The sequence below is a fragment of the Idiotropiscis lumnitzeri genome, chromosome 12 (assembly GCF_059441095.1).
Source record: "Idiotropiscis lumnitzeri isolate Australia: NSW breed Sydney's pygmy pipehorse chromosome 12, RoL_Ilum_1.0, whole genome shotgun sequence".
In the NCBI taxonomy this organism is placed as follows: domain Eukaryota; kingdom Metazoa; phylum Chordata; class Actinopteri; order Syngnathiformes; family Syngnathidae; genus Idiotropiscis; species Idiotropiscis lumnitzeri.
Genome location: NC_142402.1, coordinates 3,286,958 through 3,308,993, shown reverse-complemented (window position 1 = coordinate 3,308,993; position 22,036 = coordinate 3,286,958). Strand labels below are relative to the sequence as shown.

The following is a 22,036-nucleotide window of genomic DNA, read 5'->3' as shown; positions in this document are numbered from 1 at the left end:
GTGCTCCTCTTCGGCTTACTGTGACGCGAGCATGCCCTCCTCCTCCGGAGCTTCCATTCGGTTAAACTTAGGGGCCGCTTGACACCGCCCGTGCCCGGGGAAGGTGCTCCACTACGGCTTACTGTGACGCGAGCATGCCCTCCTCCTCCGGAGCTTCCATTCGGTTAAACTTAGGGGCCGATTGACACCGCCCGTGCTCGGGGAAGGTGCTCCTCTACGGCTTAACTGCCACGCACGCCGGCCGGAACTCTGGTACGGTCCGAACCGCGCGAAACGTCGCCACCAATCGTGTCCGGGGGAACTTGCTCTTCTTCGTCCACTCTCTTCTTCGTCCACTCTCCTCTTCGGCGCACGCCGGCCGTCTAACCGCTCCAGCGCCCCCTCGTGCCGCTCGGCGAAACTACAATGCCTCCGAATATTTTTTAGACCCGCGAAGCACTGAAGCCGCGAAAGGTGAACCGCGAAGTAGCGGGGTATTACTGTAATTCTCACTGAGGACCCTCTTTCAAATCCAAAACAAGACCATCATTACACTGGATTACATTGAGTTCACCTGAATCTTCCGTACTGATAGGAATGGTTCTTCGCTGGTACGAGCATGTCATCAATTGGAGGTGGCTCATTTGGCTCTGGGTATGGTTGTGAGTGGTTTCTCGTTCAAATCCAAACAGGTTCTTAGTGTAAATTCAGGGTTGGTTGGGAGAGGTTCCAGGTTCAAATCCGGGGTCTTAGTGTCGATGAAGGCTTGCGGCCAACAGTCAGTTAGCCAGCTAAACGTGGCTCGTTGGTCTAGGGGTATGATTCTCGCTTTGGGTGCGAGAGGTCCCGGGTTCAAATCCTGGACGAGCCCATCTCAGTGTCGGTATGGTCGCCCAGTCTCTTAGTCAGCTTATAATTTTGATGCAAATCTATACAGGGAGATGCTGGAAAAACTAACATGAAACAACAAAACTGAGACTGTACCCTGAATACTCCCAAAAAAATGCTTGAGTTCCTTATAATTTCAATAACCTTGGTCCAATCGCACATTTTTTTCAAAAATCTTGGAAATTACATTAGCTACCTAGCTACAGTCCAAAATCAGCTCCTACAACCTCTTAGAACATTTCTACTCTAGTTTCCACCCCTCCACAGTACAGAAACAACACAGATCAAAATCACCGGCAACCGACTCTGGCCTAATCACCATTCTCACCCTCTTTGATCTGATAGCAGCTTGCGATACAATTTCTAAAACCATCCTCCTGAACAGACTCCATGACATTCTTTATCTATACCCTACCTCTTGTCAAGATATTTCACAAACTAAACCTACACTCCCACTGTTATGCAGATGACACTCAGCTCTACCTCTCCACATAATCAACTGCCATTATTCCGGGTTCCTCCATTTATTGACTGCTTCCCCGAAATGTATTATTGGTTCTCATCCAATTTTCTGCAACTTAACCATGATAAAACTGAAATCCTACAGATAGGTACCAAGTCCACTCAAGCCAAAAGTGACAGTTTTTCCCATGACACTTGACAATACCTCAGTTTCCCCCTCTGGTCAGGTTAAGACTCGGGGTGTCATCCACTCTCTCCTTTTCATCAGAATTAAATGAAAATCCCCGATCTGCATACTTTCTACTTTATAGAATAATCGTCCTGCGTCCCCGTCCATCAGTATCCTTTTAAAGCACGTCCAACCTTGTATTTGATCAGTCCCATTAACAGAACTTGCAATAATTTACTGCAACTAAAAAAAAAAAACCTCCTGATTAAAAGCAATTGCTAAAATTTGGCCAAAAAGCGGATTTGTAAAAACATCAGCAGGTTCTGACAAATAGCCTAGGGTCTCCACATTAGAAAATGGAATGTTATTGATATTCCAAAAACTGGTAGACAGTTTTGTATCCCCGCCCCCAATAATGAGGGTGACCGCAGACATAGTTGTTACGACACAAGGCATATTCGCAGGTGAGAACAGACCAGGGATGGCGCTGCCTGACAACACATTATGATAGCAATTGACGCGTAACCACGCAGCCTAACATATTGCATTGGCCGGGAATTGAACTCGGGCCTCACGGATGGCAAGCGAGAATTCTACCACTGAACAACCAATGATTAGTACTTCTTGTCCAATAGAATAGAGACGTCCACCATAGAAAACGTTTTATCTGGCCCTGATAATGCATGTTTTTTCCTTCTTAAAATGTAGCGTTCTTGCCATGTATGCAATGTATCAAGTGAACGATACATTTCTTTAACGGTAAGATCACTCTGCAGAAACGATTAAATACTGGAAGATGCACGAACGATCCCCAACAATACATTGCGATAATACACGCCTGTATTAATACATTGAGAAAACCCTTATTACGTTTGATAATGTTACAGTGAGATACCAAATTTGAGTATTATGAGACTAAGCTGTGGCGATTCTGATAGTTGGAACACCACCACTTAACTTTAATTATGACTACAATCTATAAAGTTAACTGATTTCGATACTTTGTGGCAAGCACTTTGGCTCGTTGGACTACGGGTATACAGTAATACCCCGGTTATCGCGGTTAATGGGGACCGAGACCACCCGCGAAAACTGAAAATCCGCGAAGTAGCAGCGCACCTTCAAAAATGCTTAAAAATAAATAAATAAATATATATATATATATATATATATGGGTAGAGAGAGAGAGTGTGAAATTCATGTTATAACAAAAAAAACCAAATTATTATTAAAACTTATTTTTTATTCCCCAGCCATTATTTTCGTATTTATTCAATTACTTCTTTTTGTATTTATTTAATTACTTCGACTTTTACCTGCTGGTACGCCGTCCGGTGTGGCCTGTGAATGTTATGATCCTCCAGCAGAGCTGGAGGGTTGAGCAGGACTCTCCAAACGCAGACACGGGAAAAAAGGTGGTGATAGAAAGATATTTATTATAATCACAATATAGTCAGTGTAATCAGCGCGTCTCGCAGCAGCTGACGGCATGGCGCGAGAAGATCGCTGGAGGAACGCCCACACAGCTGAAAAAACAAAAACACACGCGGCATGACAGGCACGGATCATGACAGTGAAATGAAAGGTGGCATTCTTCATTTATTTATTTATTCATTCATAACTGACAGCCTCACGCTCCGCTCCTGCCCGGGCGGAAGAGGTGCTCCTATTCGGCTTAACTGTGACACACGCCCGCCCTCCTCCTCCGGAGCTTCCATTCGGTTAAACTTAGGGGCCGCTTGGAACCGCCCGTGCCCGGGGACGGTGCTCCTCTTCGGCTTACTGTGACGCGAGCATGCCCTCCTCCTCCGGAGCTTCCATTCGGTTAAACTTAGGGGCCGCTTGACACCGCCCGTGCCCGGGGAAGGTGCTCCACTACGGCTTACTGTGACACGAGCATGCCCTCCTCCTCCGGAGCTTCCATTCGGTTAAACTTAGGGGCCGCTTGGAACCGCCCGTGCCCGGGGAAGGTGCTCCACTACGGCTTAACTGCCACGCACGCCGGCCGGAACTCTGGTACGGTCCGAACCGCGCGAAACGTCGCCACCAATCGTGTCCGGGGGAACTTGCTCTTCTTCGTCCACTCTCTTCTTCGTCCACTCTCTTCTTCGTCCACTCTCCTCTTCGGCGCACGCCGGCCGTCTAACCGCTCCAGCGCCCCCTCGTGCCGCTCGGCGAAACTACAATGCCTCCGAATATTTTTTAGACCCGCGAAGCACTGAAGCCGCGAAAGGTGAACCGCGAAGTCGCGGGGTATTACTGTAATTCTCACTGAGGACCCTCTTTCAAATCCAAAACAAGACCATCATTACACTGGATTACTTTGAGTTCACCTGAATCTTCCGTACTGATAGGAATGGTTCTTCGCTGGTACGAGCATGTCATCAATTGGAGGTGGCTCATTGGGCTCTGGGTATGGTTGTGAGTGGTTTCTCGTTCAAATCCAAACAGGTTCTTAGTGTAAATTCAGGGTTGGTTGGGAGAGGTTCCAGGTTCAAATCCGGGGTCTTAGTGTCGATGAAGGCTTGCGGCCAACAGTCAGTTACCCAGCTAAACGTGGCTCGTTGGTCTAGGGGTATGATTCTCGCTTAGGGTGCGAGAGGTCCCGGGTTCAAATCCCGGACGAGCCCATCTCAGTGTCGGTATGGTCGCTTAGTCAACTCACAATTTTGATGCAAATCTATACAGGGAGATGGTGGAAAAACTAACATGAAACAACAAAACTGAGACTGTACCCCGAGTACTCCCAAAAAAATGCTTGAGTTCCTTATAATTTCAATAACCTAGGTCCAATCGCACATTTTTTTAAAAAATCTTGGAAATGACATTAGCTACCTAGCTACAGTCCAAAATCAGCTCCTACAACCTCTTAGAACATTTCTACTCTAGTTTCCACCCCTCCACAGTACAGAAACAACACTGATCAAAATCACCGGCAACCGACTCTGGCCTAATCACCATTCTCACCCTCTTTGATCTGATAGCAGCTTGCGATACAATTTCTAAAACCATCCTCCTGAACAGACTCCAAGACATTCTTTATCTATACCCTACCTCTTGTCAAGATATTTCACAAACTAAACCTACACTCCCACTGTTATGCAGATGACACTCAGCTCTACCTCTCCACATAATCAACTGCCATTATTCCGGGTTCCTCCATTTATTGACTGCTTCCCCGAAATGTATTATTGGTTCTCATCCAATTTTCTGCAACTTAACCATGATAAAACTGAAATCCTACAGATAGGTACCAAGTCCACTCAAGCCAAAAGTGACAGTTTTTCCCATGACACTTGACAATACCTCAGTTTCCCCCTCTGGTCAGATTAAGACTCGGGGTGTCATCCACTCTCTCCTTTTCATCAGAATTAAATGAAAATCCCCGATCTGCATACTTTCTACTTTATAGAATAATCGTCCTGCGTCCCCGTCCATCAGTATCCTTTTAAAGCACGTCCAACCTTGTATTTGATCAGTCCCATTAACAGAACTTGCAATAATTTACTGCAACTAAAAAAAAAAAACCTCCTGATTAAAAGCAATTGCTAAAATTAGGCCAAAAAGCGGATTTGTAAAAACATCAGCAGGTTCTGACAAATAGCCTAGGGTCTCCACATTAGAAAATGGAATGTTATTGATATTCTAAAAACTGGTAAACAGTTTTGTATCCCCGCCCCCAATAATGAGGGTGACCGCAGACATAGTTGTTATGACACAAGGGATATTCGCAGGTGAGAACAGACCAGGGATGGCGCTGCATGACAACACATTATGATAGCAATTGACGCGTAACCACGCAGCCTAACATATTGCATTGGCCGGGAATTGAACTCGGGCCTCACGCATGGCAAGCGAGAATTCTACCACTGAACAACCAATGTTTAGTACTTCTTGTCCAATAGAATAGAGACGTCCACCATAGAAAACGTTTTATCTGGCCCTGATAATGCATGTTTTTTCCTTCTTAAAATGTAGCGTTCTTGCCATGTATGCAATGCATCAAGTGAACGATACATTTCTTTAACGGTAAGATCACTCTGCAGAAACGATTAAATACTGGAAGATGCACGAACGATCCCCAACAATACATTGCGATAATACGCGCCTGTATTAATACATTGAGAAAACCCTAATTACGTTTGATAATGTTACAGTGAGATACCAAATTTGATTATTATGAGACTAAACTGTGGCGATTCTGATAGTTGGAACACCACCACTTGATTTTAATTATGACTACAATCAATAAAGTTAACTGATTTCGATACTTTGTGGCAAGCACTTTGGCTCGTTGGACTACGGGTATACAGTAATACCCCGGTTATAGCGGTTAATGGGGACCGAGACCACCCGTGAAAACTGAAAATCCGCGAAGTAGCGGCGCACCTTCAAAAATGCTTAAAAATAAATAAATAAATATATATATATATATATATATATATATGGGTAGAGAGAGAGAGTGTGAAATTCATGTTATAACAAAAAAAAACAAATTATTATTAAAACTTATTTTTTATTCCCCAGCCATTATTTTCGTATTTATTCAATTACTTATTTTTGTATTTATTTAATTACTTCGACTTTTACCTGCTGGTACGCCGTCCGGTGTGCCCTGTGAATGTTATGATCCTCCAGCAGAGCTGGAGTATAGAGCAGGACTCTCCAAACGCAGACACGGGAAAAAAGGTGGTGATAGAAAGATATTTATTATAATCACAATATAGTCAGTGTAATCAGCGCGTCTCGCAGCAGCTGACGGCATGGCGCGAGAAGATCGCTGGAGGAACGCCCACACAGCTGAACAAACAAAAACACACGCGGCATGACAGGCACGGATCATGAGAGTGAAATGAAAGGTGGCATTCTTCATTTATTTATTTATTCATTCATAACTGACAGCCTCACGCTCCGCTCCTGCCCGGGCGGAAGAGGTGCTCCTATTCGGCTTAACTGTGACACACGCCCGCCCTCCTCCTCCGGAGCTTCCATTCGGTTAAACTTAGGGGCCGCTTGGAACCGCCCGTTCCCGGGGAAGGTGCTCCTCTTCGGCTTACTGTGACGCGAGCATGCGCTCCTCCTCCGGAGCTTCCATTCGGTTAAACTTAGGGGCCGCTTGGAACCGCCCGTGCCCGGGGACGGTGCTCCTCTTCGGCTTACTGTGACGCGAGCATGCCCTCCTCCTCCGGAGCTTCCATTCGGTTAAACTTAGGGGCCGCTTGGAACCGCCCGTGCCCGGGGAAGGTGCTCCTCTACGACTTACTGTGACACGAGCATGCCCTCCTCCTCCGGAGCTTCCATTCGGTTAAACTTAGGGGCCGCTTGGAACCGCCCGTTCCCGGGGAAGGTGCTCCTCTTCGGCTTACTGTGACGCGAGCATGCGCTCCTCCTCCGGAGTTTCCATTCGGTTAAACTTAGGGGCCGCTTGGAACCGCCCGTGCCCGGGGAAGGTGCTCCTCTACGGCTTACTGTGACACGAGCATGCCCTCCTCCTCCGGAGCTTCCATTCGGTTAAACTTAGGGGCCGCTTGGAACCGCCCGTGCCCGGGGAAGGTGCTCCACTACGGCTTACTGTGACGCGAGCATGCCCTCCTCCTCCGGAGCTTCCATTCGGTTAAACTTAGGGGCCGATTGACACCGCCCGTGCTCGGGGAAGGTGCTCCTCTACGGCTTAACTGCCACGCACGCCGGCCGGAACTCTGGTACAGTCCGAACCGCGCGAAACGTCGCCACCAATCGTGTCCGGGGGAACTTGCTCTTCTTCGTCCACTCTCCTCTTCGGCGCACGCCGGCCGTCTAACCGCTCCAGCGCCCCCTCGTGCCGCTCGGCGAAACTACAATGCCGCCGAATATTTTTTAGACCCGCGAAGCACTGAAGCCGCAAAAGGTGAACCGCGAAGTAGCGGCGTATTACTGTAATTCTCACTGAGGACCCTCTTTCAAATCCAAAACAAGACCATCATTACACTGGATTACTTTGAGTTCACCTGAATCTTCCGTACTGATAGGAATGGTTCTTCGCTGGTACGAGCATGTCATCAATTGGAGGTGGCTCATTTGGCTCTGGGTATGGTTGTGAGTGGTTTCTCGTTCAAATCCAAATAGGTTCTTAGTGTAAATTCAGGGTTGGTTGGGAGAGGTTCCAGGTTCAAATCCGGGGTCTTAGTGTCGATGAAGGCTTGCGGCCAACAGTCAGTTACCCAGCTAAACGTGGCTCGTTGGTCTAGGGGTATGATTCTCGCTTAGGGTGCGAGAGGTCCCGGGTTCAAATCCCGGACGGGCCCATCTCAGTGTCTGTCTGGTCGCTTAGTCAACTTATAATTTTGATGCAAATCTATACAGGGAGATGGTGGAAAAACTAACATGAAACAACAAAACTGAGACTGTACCCCGAGTACTCCCAAAAAAATGCTTGAGTTCCTTATAATTTCAATAACTTTGGTCCAATCGCGCATTTTTTTCAAAAATCTTGGAAATGACATTAGCTACCTAGCTACAGTCCAAAATCAGCTCCTACAACCTCTTAGAACATTTCTACTCTAGTTTCCACCCCTCCACAGTACAGAAACAACACTGATCAAAATCACCGGCAACCGACTCTGGCCTAATCACCATTCTCACCCTCTTTGATCTGATAGCAGCTTGCGATACAATTTCTAAAACCATCCTCCTGAACAGACTCCAAGACATTCTTTATCTATACCCTACCTCTTGTAAAGATATTTCACAAACTAAACCTACACTCCCACTGTTATGCAGATGACACTCAGCTCTACCTCTCCACATAATCAACTGCCATTATTCTGGGTTCCTCCATTTATTGACTGCTTCCCTGAAATGTATTATTGGTTCTCATCCAATTTTCTGCAACTTAACAATGATAAAACTGAAATCCTACAGATAGGTACCAAGTCCTCTCAAGCCAAAAGAGACAGTTTTTCCCATGACACTTGACAATACCTCAGTTTCCCCCTCTGGTCAGGTTAAGACTCGGGGTGTCATCCACTCTCTCCTTTTCATCTGAATTAAATGAAAATCCCCGATCTGCATACTTTCTACTTTATAGAATAATCGTCCTGCGTCCCCGTCCATCAGTATCCTTTTAAAGCACGTCCAACCTTGTATTTGATCAGTCCCATTAACAGAACTTGCAATAATTTACTGCAACTAAAAAGAAAAAACCTCCTGATTAAAAGCAATTGCTAAAATTAGGCCAAAAAGCGGATTTGTAAAAACATCAGCAGGTTCTGACAAATAGCCTAGGGTCTCCACATGAGAAAATGGAATGTTATTGATATTCTAAAAACTGGTAGACAGTTTTGTATCCCCGTCCCCATTAATGAGGGTGACCGCAGACATAGTTGTTATGACACAAGGCATATTCGCAGGTGAGAACAGACCAGGGATGGCGCTGCCTGACAACACATTATGATAGCAATTGACACGTAACCACGCAGCCTAACATATTGCATTGGCCGGGAATTGAACTCGGGCCTCACGCATGGCAAGCGAGAATTCTACCACTGAACAACCAATGCTTAGTACTTCTTGTCCAATAGAATAGAGACGTCCACCATAGAAAACGTTTTATCTGGCCCTGATAATGCATGTTTTTTCCTTCTTAAAATGTAGCGTTCTTGCCATGTATGCAATGCATCAAGTGAACGATACATTTCTTTAACGGTAAGATCACTCTGCAGAAACGATTAAATACTGGAAGATGCACGAACGATCCCCAACAATACATTGCGATAATACGCGCCTGTATTAATACATTGAGAAAACCCTAATTACGTTTGATAATGTTACAGTGAGATACCAAATTTGAGTATTATGAGACTAAGCTGTGGCGATTCTGATAGTTGGAACACCACCACTTGACTTTAATTATGACTACAATCAATAAAGTTAACTGATTTCGATACTTTGTGGCAAGCACTTTGGCTCGTTGGACTACGGGTATACAGTAATACCCCGGTTATCGCGGTTAATGGGGACCGAGACCACCCGCGAAAACTGAAAATCCGCGAAGTAGCGGCGCACCTTCAAAAATGCTTAAATAAAAAAAATAAAATAAATATATATATATATATATATATATATATATATATGGGTAGAGAGAGAGAGAGTGAAATTCATGTTATAACAAAAAAAAAACAAATTATTATTAAAACTTCTTTTTTATTCCCCAGCCATTATTTTCGTATTTATTCAATTACTTCTTTTTGTATTTATTTAATTACTTCGACTTTTACCTGCTGGTATGCCATCCGGTGTGCCCTGTGAATGTTATGATCCTCCAGCAGAGCTGGAGGATTGAGCAGGACTCTCCAAACGCAGACACGGGAAAAAAGGTGGTGATAGAAAGATATTTATTATAATCACAATATAGTCAGTGTAATCAGCGCGTCTCGCAGCAGCTGACGGCATGGCGCGAGAAGATCGCTGGAGGAACGCCCACACAGCTGAAAAAACAAAAACACACGCGGCATGACAGGCACGGATCATGACAGTGAAATGAAAGGTGGCATTCTTCATTTATATATTTATTCATTCATAACTGACAGCCTCACGCTCCGCTCCTGCCCGGGCGGAAGAGGTGCTCCTATTCGGCTTACTGTGACGCGAGCATGCGCTCCTCCTCCGGAGCTTCCATTCGGTTAAACTTAGGGGCCGCTTGGAACCGCCCGTGCCCGGGGACGGTGCTCCTCTTCGGCTTACTGTGACGCGAGCATGCCCTCCTCCTCCGGAGCTTCCATTCGGTTAAACTTAGGGGCCGCTTGACACCGCCCGTGCCCGGGGAAGGTGCTCCACTACGGCTTACTGTGACGCGAGCATGCCCTCCTCCTCCGGAGCTTCCATTCGGTTAAACTTAGGGGCCGATTGACACCGCCCGTGCTCGGGGAAGGTGCTCCTCTACGGCTTAACTGCCACGCACGCCGGCCGGAACTCTGGTACGGTCCGAACCGCGCGAAACGTCGCCACCAATCGTGTCCGGGGGAACTTGCTCTTCTTCGTCCACTCTCTTCTTCGTCCACTCTCCTCTTCGGCGCACGCCGGCCGTCTAACCGCTCCAGCGCCCCCTCGTGCCGCTCGGCGAAACTACAATGCCTCCGAATATTTTTTAGACCCGCGAAGCACTGAAGCCGCGAAAGGTGAACCGCGAAGTAGCGGGGTATTACTGTAATTCTCACTGAGGACCCTCTTTCAAATCCAAAACAAGACCATCATTACACTGGATTACTTTGAGTTCACCTGAATCTTCCGTACTGATAGGAATGGTTCTTCGCTGGTACGAGCATGTCATCAATTGGAGGTGGCTCATTTGGCTCTGGGTATGGTTGTGAGTGGTTTCTCGTTCAAATCCAAACAGGTTCTTAGTGTAAATTCAGGGTTGGTTGGGAGAGGTTCCAGGTTCAAATCCGGGGTCTTAGTGTCGATGAAGGCTTGCGGCCAACAGTCAGTTAGCCAGCTAAACGTGGCTCGTTGGTCTAGGGGTATGATTCTCGCTTTGGGTGCGAGAGGTCCCGGGTTCAAATCCTGGACGAGCCCATCTCAGTGTCGGTATGGTCGCCCAGTCTCTTAGTCAGCTTATAATTTTGATGCAAATCTATACAGGGAGATGCTGGAAAAACTAACATGAAACAACAAAACTGAGACTGTACCCTGAATACTCCCAAAAAAATGCTTGAGTTCCTTATAATTTCAATAACCTTGGTCCAATCGCGCATTTTTTTCAAAAATCTTGGAAATGACATTAGCTACCTAGCTACAGTCCAAAATCAGCTCCAACAACCTCTTAGAACATTTCTACTCTAGTTTCCACCCCTCCACAGTACAGAAACAACACTGATCAAAATCACCGGCAACCGACTCTGGCCTAATCACCATTCTCACCCTCTTTGATCTGATAGCAGCTTGCGATACAATTTCAAAAACCATCCTCCTGAACAGACTCCATGACATTCTTTATCTATACCCTACCTCTTGTCAAGATATTTCACAAACTAAACCTACACTCCCACTGTTATGCAGATGACACTCAGCTCTACCTCTCCACATAATCAACTGCCATTATTCCGGGTTCCTCCATTTATTGACTGCTTCCCCGAAATGTATTATTGGTTCTCATCCAATTTTCTGCAACTTAACCATGATAAAACTGAAATCCTACAGATAGGTACCAAGTCCACTCAAGCCAAAAGTGACAGTTTTTCCCATGACACTTGACAATACCTCAGTTTCCCCCTCTGGTCAGGTTAAGACTCGGGGTGTCATCCACTCTCTCCTTTTCATCAGAATTAAATGAAAATCCCCGATCTGCATACTTTCTACTTTATAGAATAATCGTCCTGCGTCCCCGTCCATCAGTATCCTTTTAAAGCACGTCCAACCTTGTATTTGATCAGTCCCATTAACAGAACTTGCAATAATTTACTGCAACTAAAAAAAAAAACCTCCTGATTAAAAGCAATTGCTAAAATTTGGCCAAAAAGCGGATTTGTAAAAACATCAGCAGGTTCTGACAAATAGCCTAGGGTCTCCACATTAGAAAATGGAATGTTATTGATATTCCAAAAACTGGTAGACAGTTTTGTATCCCCGCCCCCAATAATGAGGGTGACCGCAGACATAGTTGTTACGACACAAGGCATATTCGCAGGTGAGAACAGACCAGGGATGGCGCTGCCTGACAACACATTATGATAGCAATTGACGCGTAACCACGCAGCCTAACATATTGCATTGGCCGGGAATTGAACTCGGGCCTCACGGATGGCAAGCGAGAATTCTACCACTGAACAACCAATGATTAGTACTTCTTGTCCAATAGAATAGAGACGTCCACCATAGAAAACGTTTTATCTGGCCCTGATAATGCATGTTTTTTCCTTCTTAAAATGTAGCGTTCTTGCCATGTATGCAATGCATCAAGTGAACGATACATTTCTTTAACGGTAAGATCACTCTGCAGAAACGATTAAATACTGGAAGATGCACGAACGATCCCCAACAATACATTGCGATAATACACGCCTGTATTAATACATTGAGAAAACCCTTATTACGTTTGATAATGTTACAGTGAGATACCAAATTTGAGTATTATGAGACTAAGCTGTGGCGATTCTGATAGTTGGAACACCACCACTTGACTTTAATTATGACTACAATCTATAAAGTTAACTGATTTCGATACTTTGTGGCAAGCACTTTGGCTCGTTGGACTACGGGTATACAGTAATACCCCGGTTATCGCGGTTAATGGGGACCGAGACCACCCGCGAAAACTGAAAATCCGCGAAGTAGCAGCGCACCTTCAAAAATGCTTAAAAATAAATAAATAAATATATATATATATATATATATATGGGTAGAGAGAGAGAGTGTGAAATTCATGTTATAACAAAAAAAACCAAATTATTATTAAAACTTATTTTTTATTCCCCAGCCAATATTTTCGTATTTATTCAATTACTTCTTTTTGTATTTATTTAATTACTTCGACTTTTACCTGCTGGTACGCCGTCCGGTGTGGCCTGTGAATGTTATGATCCTCCAGCAGAGCTGGAGGGTTGAGCAGGACTCTCCAAACGCAGACACGGGAAAAAAGGTGGTGATAGAAAGATATTTATTATAATCACAATATAGTCAGTGTAATCAGCGCGTCTCGCAGCAGCTGACGGCATGGCGCGAGAAGATCGCTGGAGGAACGCCCACACAGCTGAAAAAACAAAAACACACGCGGCATGACAGGCACGGATCATGACAGTGAAATGAAAGGTGGCATTCTTCATTTATTTATTTATTCATTCATAACTGACAGCCTCACGCTCCGCTCCTGCCCGGGCGGAAGAGGTGCTCCTATTCGGCTTAACTGTGACACACGCCCGCCCTCCTCCTCCGGAGCTTCCATTCGGTTAAACTTAGGGGCCGCTTGGAACCGCCCGTGCCCGGGGACGGTGCTCCTCTTCGGCTTACTGTGACGCGAGCATGCCCTCCTCCTCCGGAGCTTCCATTCGGTTAAACTTAGGGGCCGCTTGGAACCGCCCGTGCCCGGGGAAGGTGCTCCTCTACGGCTTACTGTGACACGAGCATGCCCTCCTCCTCCGGAGCTTCCATTCGGTTAAACTTAGGGGCCGCTTGGAACCGCCCGTGCCCGGGGAAGGTGCTCCACTACGGCTTACTGTGACGCGAGCATGCCCTCCTCCTCCGGAGCTTCCATTCGGTTAAACCTAGGGGCCGATTGACACCGCCCGTGCTCGGGGAAGGTGCTCCTCTACGGCTTAACTGCCACGCACGCCGGCCGGAACTCTGGTACGGTCCGAACCGCGCGAAACGTCGCCACCAATCGTGTCCGGGGGAACTTGCTCTTCTTCGTCCACTCTCTTCTTCGTCCACTCTCCTCTTCGGCGCACGCCGGCCGTCTAACCGCTCCAGCGCCCCCTCGTGCCGCTCGGCGAAACTACAATGCCTCCGAATATTTTTTAGACCCGCGAAGCACTGAAGCCGCGAAAGGTGAACCGCGAAGTAGCGGGGTATTACTGTAATTCTCACTGAGGACCCTCTTTCAAATCCAAAACAAGACCATCATTACACTGGATTACTTTGAGTTCACCTGAATCTTCCGTACTGATAGGAATGGTTCTTCGCTGGTACGGCACTGACGAACCGGGAAGGGACCTGCTCTGCCGAAGTCGTCTTCATGCAGCGCCTTTTCTGATTTCCTTATAGTTCAGCACTTCATTGAACTACTTGTTGGCCTGTTTGCTATTTCTGTTCTTTCTTTTCTGTTCCCAATTCCCCGAATTAGGTGATGGCGATTCACTTGGAAGTGGCTGTACTGAATTTACACCAACTGACCGGTACAAGATCGAAGGCTCATCTTCGGATATGCTGCCATGGATATTACGGCCCTGGATGAGGACCCACTCCACTGAAGTCATCTTCCTGCAGCACTTCATTCAATTGACTCTTATATTATCTCATCTATCATTGCATAGCATCATTGTATGTGTCAAATGTTGCCCAGTTGGCATCCATTGCAGCCTGGTCATCCTGGAAGGGGGATTCCCCCATCTGTGGTCCCTTCTCAAGGTTTCTCACTTTTCCCCTAATGAGGTTTTGTGAGTTTTTCCTTGCCCTCCTGGGGGTTAAGATCGGGGATGTCGATTGTGGCTATGTAAAGCCCTTTGAGACTGTCTGTGATTAAGGGCTATACAAATAAAATTGACTTGACTTGACTTGACTTGACGAGCATGTCATCAATTGGAGGTGGCTCATTTGGCTCTGGGTATGGTTGTGAGTGGTTTCTCGTTCAAATCCAAACAGGTTCTTAGTGTAAATTCAGGGTTGGTTGGGAGAGGTTCCAGGTTCAAATCCGGGGTCTTAGTGTCGATGAAGGCTTGCGGCCAACAGTCAGTTACCCAGCTAAATGTGGCTCGTTGGTCTAGGGGTATGATTCTCGCTTAGGGTGCGAGAGGTCCCGGGTTCAAATCCCGGACGAGCCCATCTCAGAGTCGGTATGGTCGCTTAGTCAACTCATAATTTTGATGCAAATCTATACAGGGAGATGGTGGAAAAACTAACATGAAACAACAAAACTGAGACTGTACCCCGAGCACTCCCAAAAAAATGCTTGAGTTCCTTATTATTTCAATAACCTTGGTCCAATCGCGCATTTTTTTCAAAAATCTTGGAAATGACATTAGCTACCTAGCTACAGTCCAAAATCAGCTCCTACAACCTCTTAGAACATTTCTACTCTAGTTTCCACCCCTCCACAGTACAGAAACAACACTGATCAAAATCACCGGCAACCGACTCTGGCCTAATCACCATTCTCACCCTCTTTGATCTGATAGCAGCTTGCGATACAATTTCTAAAACCATCCTCCTGAACAGACTCCATGACATTCTTTATCTATACCCTACCTCTTGTCAAGATATTTCACAAACTAAACCTACACTCCCACTGTTATGCAGATGACACTCAGCTCTACCTCTCCACATAATCAACTGCCATTATTCCGGGTTCCTCCATTTATTGACTGCTTCCCCGAAATGTATTATTGGTTCTCATCCAATTTTCTGCAACTTAACCATGATAAAACTGAAATCCTACAGATAGGTACCAAGTCCACTCAAGCCAAAAGTGACAGTTTTTCCCATAACACTTGACAATACCTCAGTTTCCCCCTCTGGTCAGGTTAAGACTCGGGGTGTCATCCACTCTCTCCTTTTCATCAGAATTAAATGAAAATCCCCGATCTGCATACTTTCTACTTTATAGAATAATCGTCCTGCGTCCCCGTCCATCAGTATCCTTTTAAAGCACGTCCAACCTTGTATTTGATCAGTCCCATTAAAAGAACTTGCAATAATTTACTGCAACTAAAAAAAAAAAACCTCCTGATTAAAAGCAATTGCTAAAATTTGGCCAAAAAGCGGATTTGTAAAAACATCAGCAGGTTCTGACAAATAGCCTAGGGTCTCCACATTAGAAAATGGAATGTTATTGATATTCCAAAAACTGGTAGACAGTTTTGTATCCCCGCCCCCAATAATGAGGGTGACCGCAGACATAGTTGTTACGACACAAGGCATATTCGCAGGTGAGAACAGACCAGGGATGGCGCTGCCTGACAACACATTATGATAGCAATTGACGCGTAACCACGCAGCCTAACATATTGCATTGGCCGGGAATTGAACTCGGGCCTCACGGATGGCAAGCGAGAATTCTACCACTGAACAACCAATGATTAGTACTTCTTGTCCAATAGAATAGAGACGTCCACCATAGAAAACGTTTTATCTGGCCCTGATAATGCATGTTTTTTCCTTCTTAAAATGTAGCGTTCTTGCCATGTATGCAATGCATCAAGTGAACGATACATTTCTTTAACGGTAAGATCACTCTGCAGAAACGATTAAATACTGGAAGATGCACGAACGATCCCCAACAATACATTGCGATAATACACGCCTGTATTAATACATTGAGAAAACCCTTATTACGTTTGATAATGTTACAGTGAGATACCAAATTTGAGTATTATGAGACTAAGCTGTGGCGATTCTGATAGTTGGAACACCACCACTTGACTTTAATTATGACTACAATCTATAAAGTTAACTGATTTCGATACTTTGTGGCAAGCACTTTGGCTCGTTGGACTACGGGTATACAGTAATACCCCGGTTATCGCGGTTAATGGGGACCGAGACCACCCGCGAAAACTGAAAATCCGCGAAGTAGCAGCGCACCTTCAAAAATGCTTAAAAATAAATAAATAAATATATATATATATATATATATATATGGGTAGAGAGAGAGAGTGTGAAATTCATGTTATAACAAAAAAAAACAAATTATTATTAAAACTTATTTTTTATTCCCCAGCCAATATTTTCGTATTTATTCAATTACTTCTTTTTGTATTTATTTAATTACTTCGACTTTTACCTGCTGGTACGCCGTCCGGTGTGGCCTGTGAATGTTATGATCCTCCAGCAGAGCTGGAGGGTTGAGCAGGACTCTCCAAACGCAGACACGGGAAAAAAGGTGGTGATAGAAAGATATTTATTATAATCACAATATAGTCAGTGTAATCAGCGCGTCTCGCAGCAGCTGACGGCATGGCGCGAGAAGATCGCTGGAGGAACGCCCACACAGCTGAAAAAACAAAAACACACGCGGCATGACAGGCACGGATCATGACAGTGAAATGAAAGGTGGCATTCTTCATTTATTTATTTATTCATTCATAACTGACAGCCTCACGCTCCGCTCCTGCCCGGGCGGAAGAGGTGCTCCTATTCGGCTTAACTGTGACACACGCCCGCCCTCCTCCTCCGGAGCTTCCATTCGGTTAAACTTAGGGGCCGCTTGGAACCGCCCGTGCCCGGGGACGGTGCTCCTCTTCGGCTTACTGTGACGCGAGCATGCCCTCCTCCTCCGGAGCTTCCATTCGGTTAAACTTAGGGGCCCCGCTTGGAACCGCCCGTGCCCGGGGAAGGTGCTCCTCTACGGCTTACTGTGACACGAGCATGCCCTCCTCCTCCGGAGCTTCCATTCGGTTAAACTTAGGGGCCGCTTGGAACCGCCCGTGCCCGGGGAAGGTGCTCCACTACGGCTTACTGTGACGCGAGCATGCCCTCCTCCTCCGGAGCTTCCATTCGGTTAAACCTAGGGGCCGATTGACACCGCCCGTGCTCGGGGAAGGTGCTCCTCTACGGCTTAACTGCCACGCACGCCGGCCGGAACTCTGGTACGGTCCGAACCGCGCGAAACGTCGCCACCAATCGTGTCCGGGGGAACTTGTTCTTCTTCGTCCACTCTCTTCTTCGTCCACTCTCCTCTTCGGCGCACGCCGGCCGTCTAACCGCTCCAGCGCCCCCTCGTGCCGCTCGGCGAAACTACAATGCCTCCGAATATTTTTTAGACCCGCGAAGCACTGAAGCCGCGAAAGGTGAACCGCGAAGTAGCGGGGTATTACTGTAATTCTCACTGAGGACCCTCTTTCAAATCCAAAACAAGACCATCATTACACTGGATTACTTTGAGTTCACCTGAATCTTCCGTACTGATAGGAATGGTTCTTCGCTGGTACGAGCATGTCATCAAATGGAGGTGGCTCATTTGGCTCTGGGTATGGTTGTGAGTGGTTTCTCGTTCAAATCCAAACAGGTTCTTAGTGTAAATTCAGGGTTGGTTGGGAGAGGTTCCAGGTTCAAATCCGGGGTCTTAGTGTCGATGAAGGCTTGCGGCCAACAGTCAGTTACCCAGCTAAACGTGGCTCGTTGGTCTAGGGGTATGATTCTCGCTTTGGGTGCGAGAGGTCCCGGGTTCAAATCCCGGACGTGCCCATCTCAGTGTCGGTATGGTCGCCCAGTCTCTTAGTCAACTTATAATTTTGATGCAAATCTATACAGGAAGATGGTGGAAAAACTAACATGAAACAACAAAACTGAGACTGTACCCCGAGTACTCCCAAAAAAATGCTTGAGTTCCTTATAATTTCAATAACCTTGGTCCAATCGCGCATTTTTTTCAAAAATCTTGGAAATGACATTAGCTACCTAGCAACAGTCCAAAATCAGCTCCTACAACCTCTTAGAACATTTCTACTCTAGTTTCCACCCCTCCACAGTACAGAAACAACACTGATCAAAATCACCGGCAACCGACTCTGGCCTAATCACCATTCTCACCCTCTTTGATCTGATAGCAGCTTGCGATACAATTTCTAAAACCATCCTCCTGAACAGACTCCTAGACATAAGTTATCTATACCCTACCTCTTGTCAAGATATTTCACAAACTAAACCTACACTCCCACTGTTATGCAGATGACACTCAGCTCTACCTCTCCACATAATCAACTGCCATTATTCCGGGTTCCTCCATTTATTGACTGCTTCCCCGAAATGTATTATTGGTTCTCATCCAATTTTCTGCAACTTAACCATGATAAAACTGAAATCCTACAGATAGGTACCAAGTCCACTCAAGCCAAAAGTGACAGTTTTTCCCATGACACTTGACAATACCTCAGTTTCCCCCTCTGGTCAGGTTAAGACTCGGGGTGTCATCCACTCTCTCCTTTTCATCAGAATTAAATGAAAATCCCCGATCTGCATACTTTCTACTTTATAGAATAATCGTCCTGCGTCCCCGTCCATCAGTATCTTTTTAAAGCACGTCCAACCTTGTATTTGATCAGTCCCATTAACAGAACTTGCAATAATTTACTGCAACTAAAAAGAAAAAACCTCCTGATTAAAAGCAATTGCTAAAATTAGGCCAAAAAGCGGATTTGTAAAAACATCAGCAGGTTCTGACAAATAGCCTAGGGTCTCCACATGAGAAAATGGAATGTTATTGATATTCTAAAAACTGGTAGACAGTTTTGTATCCCCGTCCCCATTAATGAGGGTGACCGCAGACATAGTTGTTATGACACAAGGCATATTCGCAGGTGAGAACAGACCAGGGATGGCGCTGCCTGACAACACATTATGATAGCAATTGACACATAACCACGCAGCCTAACATATTGCATTGGCCGGGAATTGAACTCGGGCCTCACGCATGGCAAGCGAGAATTCTACCACTGAACAACCAATGCTTAGTACTTCTTGTCCAATAGAATAGAGACGTCCACCATAGAAAACGTTTTATCTGGCCCTGATAATGCATGTTTTTTCCTTCTTAAAATGTAGCGTTCTTGCCATGTATGCAATGCATCAAGTGAACGATACATTTCTTTAACGGTAAGATCACTCTGCAGAAACGATTAAATACTGGAAGATGCACGAACGATCCCCAACAATACATTGCGATAATACGCGCCTGTATTAATACATTGAGAAAACCCTAATTACGTTTGATAATGTTACAGTGAGATACCAAATTTGAGTATTATGAGACTAAGCTGTGGCGATTCTGATAGTTGGAACACCACCACTTGACTTTAATTATGACTACAATCAATAAAGTTAACTGATTTCGATACTTTGTGGCAAGCACTTTGGCTCGTTGGACTACGGGTATACAGTAATACCCCGGTTATCGCGGTTAATGGGGACCGAGACCACCCGCGAAAACTGAAAATCCGCGAAGTAGCGGCGCACCTTCAAAAATGCTTAAATAAAAAAAATAAAATAAATATATATATATATATATATATATATGGGTAGAGAGAGAGAGAGAGTGAAATTCATGTTATAACAAAAAAAAAACAAATTATTATTAAAACTTCTTTTTTATTCCCCAGCCATTATTTTCGTATTTATTCAATTACTTCTTTTTGTATTTATTTAATTACTTCGACTTTTACCTGCTGGTACGCCATCCGGTGTGCCCTGTGAATGTTATGATCCTCCAGCAGAGCTGGAGGGTTGAGCAGGACTCTCCAAACGCAGACACGGGAAAAAAGGTGGTGATAGAAAGATATTTATTATAATCACAATATAGTCAGTGTAATCAGCGCGTCTCGCAGCAGCTGACGGCATGGCGCGAGAAGATCGCTGGAGGAACGCCCACACAGCTGAAAAAACAAAATCACACGCGGCATGACAGGCACGGATCATGACAGTGAAATGAAAGGTGGCATTCTTCATTTATATATTTATTCATTCATAACTGACAGCCTCACGCTCCGCTCCTGCCCGGGCGGAAGAGGTGCTCCTATTCGGCTTACTGTGACGCGAGCATGCGCTCCTCCTCCGGAGCTTCCATTCGGTTAAACTTAGGGGCCGCTTGGAACCGCCCGTGCCCGGGGACGGTGCTCCTCTTCGGCTTGCTGTGACGCGAGCATGCCCTCCTCCTCCGGAGCTTCCATTCGGTTAAACTTAGGGGCCGCTTGACACCGCCCGTGCCCGGGGAAGGTGCTCCACTACGGCTTACTGTGACGCGAGCATGCCCTCCTCCTCCGGAGCTTCCATTCGGTTAAACTTAGGGGCCGATTGACACCGCCCGTGCTCGGGGAAGGTGCTCCTCTACGGCTTAACTGCCACGCACGCCGGCCGGAACTCTGGTACGGTCCGAACCGCGCGAAACGTCGCCACCAATCGTGTCCGGGGGAACTTGCTCTTCTTCGTCCACTCTCTTCTTCGTCCACTCTCTTCTTCGTCCACTCTCCTCTTCGGCGCACGCCGGCCGTCTAACCGCTCCAGCGCCCCCTCGTGCCGCTCGGCGAAACTACAATGCCTCCGAATATTTTTTAGACCCGCGAAGCACTGAAGCCGCGAAAGGTGAACCGCGAAGTAGCGGGGTATTACTGTAATTCTCACTGAGGACCCTCTTTCAAATCCAAAACAAGACCATCATTACACTGGATTACTTTGAGTTCACCTGAATCTTCCGTACTGATAGGAATGGTTCTTCGCTGGTACGAGCATGTCATCAATTGGAGGTGGCTCATTGGGCTCTGGGTATGGTTGTGAGTGGTTTCTCGTTCAAATCCAAACAGGTTCTAAGTGTAAATTCAGGGTTGGTTGGGAGAGGTTCCAGGTTCAAATCCGGGGTCTTAGTGTCGATGAAGGCTTGCGGCCAACAGTCAGTTACCCAGCTAAACGTGGCTCGTTGGTCTAGGGGTATGATTCTCGCTTAGGGTGCGAGAGGTCCCGGGTTCAAATCCCGGACGAGCCCATCTCAGTGTCGGTATCGTCGCTTAGTCAACTCATAATTTTGATGCAAATCTATACAGGGAGATGGTGGAAAAACTAACATGAAACAACAAAACTGAGACTGTACCCCGAGTACTCCCAAAAAAATGCTTGAGTTCCTTATAATTTCAATAACCTAGGTCCAATCGCGCATTTTTTTCAAAAATCTTGGAAATGACATTAGCTACCTAGCTACAGTCCAAAATCAGCTCCTACAACCTCTTAGAACATTTCTACTCTAGTTTCCACCCCTCCACAGTACAGAAACAACACTGATCAAAATCACCGGCAACCGACTCTGGCCTAATCACCATTCTCACCCTCTTTGATCTGATAGCAGCTTGCGATACAATTTCTAAAACC

At 46.0% G+C, this 22,036-nt stretch overlaps 9 non-coding genes across 9 annotated transcripts; 7 read left to right on the top strand and 2 right to left on the bottom strand.

Moving 5' to 3' along the window:
* Window positions 1-778: 778 nt before the first annotated feature.
* trnap-ugg (transfer RNA proline (anticodon UGG)) lies at window positions 779-850 on the top strand. The gene has a single exon. It is a non-coding gene; the product is annotated as a tRNA-Pro (tRNA).
* Window positions 851-4,056: 3,206 nt separating this feature from the next.
* trnap-agg (transfer RNA proline (anticodon AGG)) lies at window positions 4,057-4,128 on the top strand. Its single transcript has one exon. It is a non-coding gene; the product is annotated as a tRNA-Pro (tRNA).
* Window positions 4,129-7,710: 3,582 nt separating this feature from the next.
* Window positions 7,711-7,782, top strand: trnap-agg (transfer RNA proline (anticodon AGG)). The gene has a single exon. It is a non-coding gene; the product is annotated as a tRNA-Pro (tRNA).
* Window positions 7,783-8,965: 1,183 nt separating this feature from the next.
* trnag-gcc (transfer RNA glycine (anticodon GCC)) lies at window positions 8,966-9,036 on the bottom strand. The gene has a single exon. It is a non-coding gene; the product is annotated as a tRNA-Gly (tRNA).
* Window positions 9,037-10,978: 1,942 nt separating this feature from the next.
* On the top strand, window positions 10,979-11,050 carry trnap-ugg (transfer RNA proline (anticodon UGG)). The gene has a single exon. It is a non-coding gene; the product is annotated as a tRNA-Pro (tRNA).
* A 3,887-nt stretch (window positions 11,051-14,937) lies between these two features.
* Window positions 14,938-15,009, top strand: trnap-agg (transfer RNA proline (anticodon AGG)). The gene has a single exon. It is a non-coding gene; the product is annotated as a tRNA-Pro (tRNA).
* A 3,289-nt stretch (window positions 15,010-18,298) lies between these two features.
* trnap-ugg (transfer RNA proline (anticodon UGG)) lies at window positions 18,299-18,370 on the top strand. Its single transcript has one exon. It is a non-coding gene; the product is annotated as a tRNA-Pro (tRNA).
* Window positions 18,371-19,561: 1,191 nt separating this feature from the next.
* trnag-gcc (transfer RNA glycine (anticodon GCC)) lies at window positions 19,562-19,632 on the bottom strand. Its single transcript has one exon. It is a non-coding gene; the product is annotated as a tRNA-Gly (tRNA).
* Window positions 19,633-21,584: 1,952 nt separating this feature from the next.
* Window positions 21,585-21,656, top strand: trnap-agg (transfer RNA proline (anticodon AGG)). Its single transcript has one exon. It is a non-coding gene; the product is annotated as a tRNA-Pro (tRNA).
* Window positions 21,657-22,036: the final 380 nt, after the last annotated feature.